The sequence below is a fragment of the Adiantum capillus-veneris genome, chromosome 28 (assembly GCF_014529385.1).
Source record: "Adiantum capillus-veneris isolate H3 chromosome 28, ASM1452938v2, whole genome shotgun sequence".
Taxonomy (NCBI): domain Eukaryota; kingdom Viridiplantae; phylum Streptophyta; class Polypodiopsida; order Polypodiales; family Pteridaceae; genus Adiantum; species Adiantum capillus-veneris.
Genome location: NC_140958.1, coordinates 104,903,191 through 104,912,876, shown reverse-complemented (window position 1 = coordinate 104,912,876; position 9,686 = coordinate 104,903,191).

The window sequence follows — 9,686 nt, the reverse complement described above, 5'->3', positions numbered from 1 at the left end:
CTGCGGGTATCAGTTTGTCACCTGTTTTGCTCCCTTTTGACCCAAATTTGTTGGTTTTTTTCCAAAATTGGACTTGGGGATATGTTGCCTTGTGTATGCACTACAAATCTGGAAATTTTCAAGTCAAGCTGTCACTATGGGGTCATGGATCGTGATCCATATTTGGAGCCCAAATTGACTTTTCTTGGTACCATCAGAATCACATGTTTAGTAGGTCCTATGGTATCAAAAAATTTTGAAAATGGATCTCTGGATTGAAAATTTGGTCAGTTCTTGTACTTTGTTAGAGTACTTGGCAGTTTTGGCTTTTGGCTTGGTAGACTCCTTGTGATGTCCTCTAGCTATGGTACAAGTTTGGTCTCAAGCTGTGATAAGGGAACATGGATTGAGATCCATGTACCCTTGTGTCGGAAGGTATCGAAACTTGGCACACAACTTCCCCTTGCATTAGGAAAAATATGAACCCTCTACGGGCCCTTCGGGATTAAGGTTAATTAAAGGCCAGCCAATGAGAAGAGAGTGGTGGACACACTCTATGTCTTCAAAAATGTAGGGGGACAAAGTAGTCTTACACTTCTTAAATGGGCTCTTACCTAGTGAGAAGGTGGGGTGGGGTGTGGGGGGGGGGGGGGGGGGGGGGGGGGGGGGGGGGGGGGGGGGGGTTTGAAGGAGTACGAGCGAAAGTGCGACGCGAGAGAGAGTGCAAGAAGAAGAGCACGATGATATGTTGAACTCGCTCTGTTGTAATGTACAGAGCATAGTGAGTTCTTATTAGGTTTTTACAAAAGAATATGTGTACATACCTGGCGGCCCGCCCACTTACCTGGGCGACCACATTGGGCTTTATACCCCAAGAACCTCCCACTTAAAGTCCAATGTGGTACTTTAAGTATGAGAGAAGCTACTATACAAGCTAATATAGAAGAGATGTAGAGAAGTGATGTACTACCCTACACCTAACTGCTTGCGAAAATGTGCAAAGCTCTCTGAGGGAAGTCCTTTTGTAAGTAGATCAGCAGGATTTTCTGTGGTGTGAACTTTGACAAGCTGAATTTGCTTATCCTCTAGCATTGCCCTGATGAAATGATACTTCACATCCACATGCTTTGTCTTTGAGTGATAAACTGGATTGCGAGCCAATTGTATAGCACTCTGACTATCACAATATAACTTAGGCATCTCTTCTTTGATTCCCAAATCTGTTACTAGTCGATTAAGCCAAATTGATTCTTTGCATGCCTCTGATGCTGCAACATATTCAGCCTCTATAGTAGACTGAGTAACACAATCTTGTAATCTAGAACGCCATGATACTGCTCCACCAGCCAATGTAAAGACATACCCTGACGTAGACCTTCGGTTGTCTAAGTCACCTGCATAATCTGAGTCTGTAAAACCCTTTACACTTAGCTCCTGACTCCCATAGCATATACGCATACTCTTTGTAGCTTTCAGGTATCTCAATATTCCTTTCACTGCCTCCCAATGTTTCTTGCTTGGGTTTGACATGTATCGACTTACTACTACCACTGCAAATGCAATGTCTGGGCGAGTAGCAATCATTGCATACATCAAACTACCCATTGCAGACGCATATGGAATCTTATCCATTTCAACCTGTTCTTCCTCAGACACAGGACAATCTTGTTTGCTAAGTTTCACATATGGTGGCAATGGAACACTCAATGCCTTTCCCTTCTCCATATTGAAACGTTGAAAAACCTTGTCAATATACTTTGTTTGAGATAACCAAATCAACTTCTTTGATTTGTCTCTCTCAATGCGCATACCAAGTATATGACTTGCCTCACCCGTGTCTTTCATGTCAAACGATTTTGCCATCTTTGACTTCAAAGCTGAAATTTCTTCCAAGTGCTTGCTAGCAATCAACATGTCATCCACATACAAAATAAGGATCAGCCAACTGCCATCCTTAGCCTTCTTTGTATATAGATAGTGATCGAACTCACTACGTTTGTAGCCTTGAGAAAGCATAAACTTGTGGAACTTATGGTACCATGCCCTCGGTGATTGTTTTAAGCCATAAAGACTCTTTAACAACTGGCATACCAAATCTTCCTTGCCTTTCTCAACAAACCCTTCTGGATGCTGCATGTAAATTTCCACATCTAAATCACCATGCAAGAACGCTGTCTTGATATCCATTTGGTGCAACACCAAATCTAATATGGCAACCAATGCAAGAAAGCATCTCAATGTAGTCATCTTGACCACCGGAGAGAAGACTTCAGCAAAGTCAATGCCTTGTTCTTGCTTAAAGCCCTTGGCAACAAGCCTTGCTTTGTACTTTGGCTGACTATCATGAGCGGTGATCTTATACCTGTAAACCCATTTACAAGGTAGAGCCTTTTTGCCCTGTGGTAATTTAACTAGCTTCCATGTCTGGTTTTTATGCAGAGCTGTCATCTCTGACTGTCATCGAACCCTTGGATAGCTTCCACATGTTCTGTCCAAAAGTGGTGACGTAGCTAGCATCATCAAGCTCTTTGTAATTGCGAGAATATGTCTCACATTCTTCAGCGTGAAAGAAGAGCCATTCTGAAACTTCAATTGAACATCTCCAACACCTAAGATCTCACATGTCTGCCCATTGCCTAGCCGAACATGATCTTTAGTGGTCACATAAGAGGTAAACCACTCCTTGGTTGGAGACACATGAAGTGATGCCCCTGAGTCTATAATCCAATCACTCAGTGCATGTCCATCAGATGCTGTAAGAAGAGCTGAGTGCATTGTATTCTTCAAGAAGTAGATGTCTCCTAACACTAGACTGTCATCCTCTGCAACAATGTTTGTCACATTTATTTCTTGAATTTTCACTGAGGACTTGTTCTTATCACCATGGTCTTCAGCTTTCTCTTTGCCTTTTTCTGATTTCCATTCTCTGCAGTCTCTTTTCATGTGACCCTTCTTGCCACAATGGTAGCATTCTATGTCACTCTTGCCTTTAGCACTGCGAGACTTGCTACGAGACTGATTCCTCTTTCCACCTTTGTACTTTTCTTTGGTCCTTCCCTTGACAACTAAGGCTGTTTTTTTGCCTTTGTCCATTGTCTTTCTGTTGGTTTCTTCAGTATGCAGACTGCCTTCTACACCTGCTATGGTCAAACCATCTGGAGGTGCAGAATTACTCAAAGCTGTGCGAAAAGTGTCCCAACTTTCTGGCAATGTGATCAACAGGAACATAGCTCTAACAGGTTCATCAAACTTGACACCTTGAGCTGACAACTGACTGTAGATGGTGTTGAATTCATTCAGATGATTAGACATAGGTGTCCCTTCTTTCATCTTCAAGTCAACAAGCTTCTTAAGCCAGTATACCTGTGAAGCTGCACTCTGCTTCTCATAAAGATCACTCAGCTTTGTCCATGCTTCATATGCCGACATCTCGTCTAGTACATTGAAGTAAACGCTTTCTGCCAAAGTCAGCATAATGGTAGAAAGTGCCGATTCATCCATTTCGCTCCATTCATCTTCGTCCATATCTTGTGGTTTTATCCCCTTGAGCTTTATAGGTTTTATCTGCTTCTTTTGTACCAACACGTGCCAAATCTGCTTCTTCCACAATGGGAAATTGGTTCCATCCAGTTCTTGATATTGTAAAGAGCAGTGTCCTGTGATCCACCATAGCTACGCTTCACAGTAGTTTACTTTCTTGGGAAAAATTCGGCAAAGTTTCCCCTATAAACTGACCTCTGAACCAATATCAACCTGTCAAATGAACCAAGAAAGCTTCAGATTCTGCAAAAATTTTGGCAGAGTCTCCTTTGTAAAATGGCTCTGGTGTACTCAAAAAACACACCAAAAACAGCTCAAAAAACTACTATCTCTCTAACACTGTAAGCTGTGGGTAAACCTGTTTTGCACCTGTACTGTCTCTCACTGTCCTATCACTGTCATGCAAGCATAGACTGCGACAATGCCTCAATGGTAGTAAAGCAAAGATGCAATCCCAACTGTCTAACTCACATTCAATACATCCTAGCTGCCTATCTAAGGGTGCTCGAGGGATCGCTCCAAGACCTGTATCACCGAAAGGATCTCAACATTCGAGAATCCCCCAGCTCAATAAAACCTCACTCAACCCTCAACAAAAGCTGCAGTAAATCTGACAATACATAGACTTCCCACAAAGTCATATATCCACAAATTTTCCACTGTATGTTGTAACCGCTACGGCGGTTGTTTGTTGCGTGACTCACAGCCAACAAACCCTCAACAGACATACATCATCTCTGACAATACATCCCATGTGGAAGTACCTGCAATGTCAGGATGAAATCTGGAATATCAAGCAGCAAACACAAGCTACCTGATGAACTAGTGGATGTCGCCTACAGTCTGTGTGTAGATGCGCCCCTGTCGTATGTGACACGCCTCTAAGAACTGTGAGACGTCCTTCGATGTATAGACAACCACAAATCAGCACTCTGGAAGTGCCAATATCCTCAGCACCTGCAGTCGTAGGCCAAAACCCCAAATTTGCAGAGTCGGATATGCACCCGCCGAGACCACGTAGTCGAAAATGGCCTGCGCAGAACTTTGTCGAAGCCGAACGGTGGCCGAGATGACCTCAGAATGAAATTTTGAGAACTTGGGGCCGTGTTTTCGCCAATCGAATCTCACTCCAATTTGAACGGGTGACTCTGGCTACGTGTAAATGCTGCCCCGAGCCTCGATCTGAGATCTGATACCAGTTGAAGGAGTACGAGCGAAAGTGCGACGCGAGAGAGAGTGCGAGAAGAAGAGCACGATGATATGGTGAACTCGCTCTGTTGTAATGTACAGAGCATAGTGAGTTTTTATTAGGTTTTTACAAAAGAATATGTGTACATTCCTAGCGGCCCGCCCACTTACCTGGGTGACCACATTGGGCTTTATACCCCAACAGGGGGTGGGTGGGACATATGGAACCTCCAACTTCCCTCCTTTTTGATCCAGTTTTGAAAAAATACCAAAATTTTGAAATTTTTCAAAATTTTTAAAACTCAAATTTTATCTTCTTAAAACCCCCCTAAATATCTTTTATGGTCAAAAAAGCATTTTTTGACCTCAAAAAGTCAAAACGTGCACCCAAAAACCCTAAAATTTATTTTTAAAAAAAAACTTTTGAAAAATCTTTTTTTACTATCCAAAGCTCCCCCAAAAGTAGTCCTTAGGAAATAAGTTATTTCTCTAGAACCCCTTTTCCAACCCCTCCTTGGTTGCAACCATCACACTCATCCTCTACTCCAACACTGTCTCTCTCTACACCATCTCCATTGTTGCAGCAAGGAAGCTCCTCTCTCCTCCCCTACCACCTTACATTGCCACACCAAGAAAGGGTTATCCACCTTATCCTTCCATTTCCACACCAAGCAAGGGTTATCCACCTTCTCCTTCCATTGCCACAAGGGTTAACCACCTTCTCATATCACTTTATTCCACCTACATTGTAGCAACAAGCAAGGTCCTGCTCCTCCTCCTAATTTTCTTTGCTCAACCATGGCCAACTCTACTTCGCAAAGGCAGCCAAAGAATGAGATCACAGCACTTGCATGCCACAACACTAGAGGTGTAGATGATGAGTGGGTTCCACAAGAGTTCACCAAAGGTGCTTGGGTATACATGCAACCATCTTCTATTGGCCCTCATCGTGTGCGGAATCGTGCAAACTTGGATATTCATTGGAAAGGAAAGCTCCTTGGCTTCAAGAACCGCAAAGACAAGGGGACCATAGCCATTGTGCAACATGTTTTCTCAATGTCAACCATGCATTTGCAACAACCACCTCGATTTCCAACACATTGTAAGTACATGTTTTGAGAATACAAAGCTAGGTGTGAAATCACAGTGTAATGTTATTATGGATTCATACTTAAGATTTGTCATGCATTTATAGTCATATTTTCATCCACGTTGGTGGAGGAGCAGCCACTACATAGTCTCTCCGGCACATTCAATGCTATACATGCGGATATTGGAGCAACAATGTTCCCAGATCTTTGCCCAACCAAACTGGTTCAAAGAAGTATTTTCTTCTATTCTCACTCCTATATTGTCCCTACTTCTACACAAACGTTTGGAATGCTTGAACCCATCAAAGTAACTTCCTTATTAAGTATGGAGTGGTCGGTGCCAGATTTGTGGTCGGTAGCATCTTTCAAGCAAAAGATGATAATAGATGTCCAAAACTCTTTGAAATACTCTAAAGCTTCTAAGTCTGTGGGCTTGAGTTGGTGTTTGCCTATTCATTGTTTTGTGCACATTTTTAAAGAGTTTGGATTTGTGGAGACTCCCACAATGCTTGTATGTAAAGATGTGCATTATGAGGAATTAGGAAGGCTTTTAGAAGAGGACTGGGGTTTTGTGGAGGGCATGCACAACGGGGACCGGTACTTTTTGTAAGGTTGGAGCTTCAGGTATTGGAATGCGCTATTTGGAATCCCGCACCTCCTTGTACATACGATTTCACTATGATCGTTGGATGTGCAAGCTTGGAGTGTGGACTCCCTTACAGAGTGTAGACGGCACTATTGCAAGCTTTGACATTGCAGTGAAGATGCCCAACAATGCTTTGGAGGCAGTCCAAGTGAACAAGCATTGGACTCTAAGTAATGTGCGAGAACATTTGGTTATTATGGGTTTTGAGGCCCTTCAACAAGCACAATTTCGTTTACAAGGTCACAAGGTGAGAATCCTTCCACCACATTTTCAATACATCATGGTTTGTCGATCATTGGATGCTTATTGTAATGAAAATCCGCAGATTGGGAAGAGAATGGAAGACAAATTGAAGGCCGAGGAGGACTGGGGGATGGATGGAACTGTGCTATCAATCTTAGAACTTTGTAACTCTTGCAATTTTCAAAACGATCCCCGATGTAATCAACATGATTTGCTTCGGCAAATCATGCCTTTGAATATAATTTTTCGCATTGAGATGAGAAATAATTTTTTGGTGAAAGTGCCTTTTTTTTTAATGTCTTTAAAAAAGGGTCCATGATACAAAGGGGGCCACCTAACTAATTCACTATTTTCACTTTTGCAACTCTTGAGCTCCTCCACTCTCTATCTACACCCCAGGCTAGACATGGATGCTTCCACAGCCTCTGCATCTGCAGCCACATCCACCCCTTTGTCGCACTTCATCCTCTTCCTCGAGGACACTAAATACAAAGGGAAGTTGGACCTCCACACCTTTTTTACTCCTCTCCTTGACCTTGACTCCACAATTGCCCTTCACATGGATGCATTTGTCAATATTTTTGCGTTCATGGAGGAGTACATCATAAAATATTTTGTATCTATCCCCCCACATGCAGGGATCTGGGTGCCTTGCGATCTTTTGCGCTATATACACAAAGGTGATCGCCCATTCTCCAAGCGGTTGCAACGATTCCAAGAAATTGCAACCGATGCAGGCCATTACTTGGACGAGCAAGCCCCAGGGGTGTCAGCGCTCAAGAAGCGCAAGTTGGGGGTGGAGTATCTTTCTCGGCTCGCAACATTTATCTTCTTGGTGAGCGAGGAACCTGATTTGGAGGAGCTCCGCTTACCACACCTTCAGGTTGGATCCTTTATCAAGGACACCAAGGAGCAGTAGGTTATCCCCATGAAACTTGCAGTAGAAAGAAAGACACTCCGGCTCGAGTACCCCAGGGGTCTCGAGGAAGTGGTTGAAAAATCCATAGTTGTGGTTGGCCCTAGTGACACTCTAGTGCCACTACCACTGACGGATGTGGCTATCCCAGAGGTAGAAATCAGCCGCTTCTCCTCAGTGGTAGTGGATGGGGAGGAGTATGTGTTTCTGCATGATATGGAGAAAGCATTTGGCCCTCGCATGGATGAATGCTTGAGCGTGCTATGCAACAGCACCAAATGTCCCTTAGACAATACGCCAGATGCCCTAGAAAGCAAGCTCTTGCCAGTTGGGGACTCTGTTGCTGACACTATTGTAGTTGTATGTGCAGAGGTCCTGGCAGCAGAGCAGTTGCACGTGACTGAGGAAGAATTCCATGCCACGCAAGCCAAGGTTGAGGTTGCTAGGATGCCTATGCCATTATGCAACCTTCCATCTGATGATCCAAAGCTCGTATCTGGGGTGCATGGGAGCATTGACTTGGATGCAAAGGGCAACAGGGAGGAGGACGACAAGGAGCAGGAGGTAATCTGTATCCTAATTTTCATGTTACTATTTTATCCTTCATTGTAATTTTTCTCAACCTTCATCGGTTTATGATAGGATGTCGTGGAGCTTGATGATTTTGCTGGGGGGCGGGTGGCAAGCGAACAGGCTTTGGACCTCAAGCTTCCCTTGCGCATTACCTAGGACAACTCCCCCCTGGCGATGTGGCCATTATCCATAATGAATTTACTCCCCAAGCCCATTTTATGACTTGGTCGTTGAAAGCTTTGAGCAAGTTTTTGTGTTTGAGCACCATTGCTCAAATTGCACATCAAGTGTTCCTAGTGCGTAGATCCCTTGTATGCACAGCGTTTGGCACTGGCTTTCGTGGTAAAGTGCTTGCCCAGATAGGGATACATGCTTCCATTGGATCAACTGACCCAAAGGCCATAGCGCAGTCCCTCTATTGCCTTACGCGTAAAATAGGCGCTAGGAAATAGTCAAGAAAATTATGAACTCTTCAGATACATGATGTAAAATCACCGTTTTGGAAGTAATAAAAAATATTTGGAATTGTCTCTCTATCTTACAAATTCTTTTGAATGTGATTTGTCAATCTTGAAAATTGTTTCAATTGGTGATATGAAAATTGTTTTAACTGGTGACTTTGTAATTTCAAGTTCTGTATGTAATTTCAGTCAATTTCAGTAAATTTAGGTATTTTAAGTACCCTGGGGGGGTAGATAAGCCTACCAAGGAAAAAAAAAAGCCTGGCCACCACAAGGGCGCGCAAATGGCCCATCCATCAGTTTTGGATGGGCCATTTGCGCCCCCTTGTGGCCAGGCTTTTTTTTGCCCCTGGTAGGCTTATCTACCCCCTAGGATACTTACAAAGCACAAATTTATTGAAATCAATTGGTTTTGCATCATTAATTTAGATGCACCATTTTTATGGAAATTTTAGCATATGTTCACACTCAAGGACACTAGAAAAGGTGAAATCAATTATGAATTTAAGTTTCCAACACACTATCACGTGCTTTAGCTCTACCTAGTACACCCCTGCACCAAAAAGCCCAATTACATTGGACATTTAAAAAATCCAAATTAATGTTGCATAGACACTTGGTTTCACAATATGTTAACTTTTTTGATATCCTATGGGGAATTCAAAGGTTGAAATGGCCAAAAAAGGGTGGCCACAAGACTCCATCTAAAATAATGTTGCAAAACCAATTGCTTTTAGTAAATTTGTGCTTTTTAAGTACCCTGGGGGGTGGTTAAGCCTACCAGGGGCATAAAAAAGCCTGGCCACAAGGGCGTGCAAATGGCCCATCCAAAACTGATGGATGGGCCATTTGCGCGTCCTTGTGGCCATGCTTTTTTTTTTTTGCCCCTGGTAGGCTTATCTATCCCCCAGCGTACTTAAAATACCTAAATTTACTGAAATTAACTCAAATTACATACAGAACTTGAAATTACAAAATCATTTCATTACAAAGATAATAGACACAGTAGACACAACTTTTGATCATATTTTCATTGGAAAGTCAAATCA